This window comes from Populus nigra, chromosome 2 (assembly GCF_951802175.1).
Source record: "Populus nigra chromosome 2, ddPopNigr1.1, whole genome shotgun sequence".
NCBI lineage: Eukaryota > Viridiplantae > Streptophyta > Magnoliopsida > Malpighiales > Salicaceae > Populus > Populus nigra.
This window is the reverse complement of record NC_084853.1, coordinates 10158820-10161319: the sequence shown is the minus strand read 5'-3', so window position 1 is coordinate 10161319 and position 2500 is coordinate 10158820.

The window sequence follows — 2500 nt, the reverse complement described above, 5'->3', positions numbered from 1 at the left end:
CAGGGAAATTCGTCAAGGGGACACGCTGACGAAAGTAGGCTCGTCGGTGAAAATCGGCAGCGCAGATTTTTCGACGAACAGGGGCTGGATGCTGGACCGGCCGGGCCAGGCAGGAAAATTCGTCAGGGGGGCACGCTGACGAAAAGAGGGGCTGCCGCGTGGAAAATCGGCAGCGCAGATTTTTCGACGAACATTCGTCAGGGGGGCACGCTGACGAAAAGAGGGGCTGCCGCGTGGAAAATCGGCAGCGCAGATTTTTCGACGAACAGGGGCTGGATGCTGGACCGGCCGGGCCAGGCAGGAAAATTCGTCAGGGGGGCACGCTGACGAAAAGAGGGGCTGCCGCGTGGAAAATCGGCAGCGCAGATTTTTCGACGAACATTCGTCAGGGGGGCACGCTGAGGAAAACAGGGGCTGCCGCGTGGAAAATCGGCAGCGCAGATTTTTCGACGAACATTCGTCAGGGGGGCACGCTGAGGAAAACAGGGGCTGCCGCGTGGAAAATCGGCAGCGCAGATTTTTCGACGAACAGGGGCTGGATGCTGGACCGGCCGGGCCAGGCAGGAAAATTCGTCAGGGGGGCACGCTGACGAAAAGAGGGGCTGCCGCGTGGAAAATCGGCAGCGCAGATTTTTCGACGAACAGGGGCTGGATGCTGGACCGGCCGGGCCAGGCAGGAAAATTCGTCAGGGGGGCACGCTGACGAAAAGAGGGGCTGCCGCGTGGAAAATCGGCAGCGCAGATTTTTCGACGAACAGGGGCTGGACTGGCCGGGCCAGGCAGGAAAATTCGTCAGGGGGGCACGCTGACGAAAACAGGGGCTGCCGCGTGGAAAATCGGCAGCGCAGATTTTTCGACGAACAGGGGCTGGACTGGCCGGGCCAGGCAGGAAAATTCGTCAGGGGGGCACGCTGACGAAAGTAGGCTCGTCGTGGAAAATCAGCAGCGCAGATTTTTCGACGAACAGGGGCTGGACGCTGGACTGGGCCAGGCAGGAAAATTCGTCAGGGGGGCACGCTGACGAAAACAGGGGCTGCCGCGTGGAATGGCAGCCTACACGCAGATGCGAATTCGGCAGCGCACGATGGCTTGAGCAGGTCATGGGTTCGACTTGGCGCGATCTGAAACCTGGACGAGGGACTGTCGACGCTGGACGAGCCAGCGCGGTGGCCTGTCGTGCCCCGTTCAGGGGGGGCCTGCCGCGGAGACAGCCCTCGCGGGCTCGACAGCGCAGGCCAGCGTCCCCGACGTCGCTGGCCGCGGCAGGCGAGCTGCCGGGGTTCCCGCATTCCTACAAGAAAACGTCGTGCTTTCCACATGAAACCAATCCAGTAAAATCAGCCATATTTTTATGAGGCTGCCCACTGAATTTGGGGTCATTCCGGGCCGGTTCCTAGTTTTGCGGATTTACTCGATTTCTAATGGTAGGAAAATTAAAACAAATACTTCCCGACCTCGAAAAATTCTGGGAAAATTAATGAAGGTGGATTGGATTTTTGCCAACCTCTCTGCAAAATTTCAGCTCAAAATACCAAGAAATGAATTTTTTAGAGGGGGGGTGACAGCTGGGACCTAGTAGTGTCTCCCCCTGCCAGAGCTGCAATGACACTTATTGCTCTTTAGGGAGCCACCAGGCCGGCGCCCCTCAAAGACCACACGCGCGCGCGCGCCCGCCCGCGCTGGGCGCTGGGGCGCTGGGGCCTGAGGGCCTGGGGCCCTTGGGGGCCCTTGGGCGCTTGGGCGCGCGCGCGCGGCCCCCGCAGCCATGCCGCGCCGCGCGACGCGCGGACAGCCCCTGCTGGCTTGCTCTCTCGCCCGCGGGGGGGCTGCCTTCGGGCCCTGGCCCCCCGCGTTCTGGCCTGCCCCCTGCGGGGGAGAGGCTAGGCGCTGCAGGGGCCAGCCCGACGTCGCTGGCCGCGGCAGGCGACAGCCCCTGCTGGCTTGCTCTCTCGCCCGCGGGGGGGCTGCCTTCGGGCCCTGGCCCCCCGCGTTCTGGCCTGCCCCCCGCGTGGGAGAGGCTAGGCGCTGCAGGGGCCAGCCCGACGTCGCTGGCCGCGGCAGGCGACAGCCCCTGCTGGCTTGCTCTCTCGCCCGCGGGGGGGCTGCCTTCGGGCCCTGGCCCCCCGCGTTCTGGCCTGCCCCCCGCGTGGGAGAGGCTAGGCGCTGCAGGGGCCAGCCCGACGTCGCTGGCCGCGGCAGGCGAGCCGCCGGGGTTCCCGCATTCCTACAACAAAACGTCGTGCTTTCCACATGAAATCAATCCAGTAAAATCAGCCATATTTTTATGAGGCTGCCCACTGAATTTGGGGTCATTCCGGGCCGGTTCCTATTTTTTCCGATTTCCTCGATTTTTAATGGTAGGAAAATAAAAAAAAATACTTCCCGACCTCGAAAAATTCTGGAAAAATTAATAAAGTTGGATTGGATTTTTGCCAACCTCTGTGCAAAATTTCAGCTCAAAATACCAAGAAATGAATTTTTTAGAGGGGGGGTGACAGCT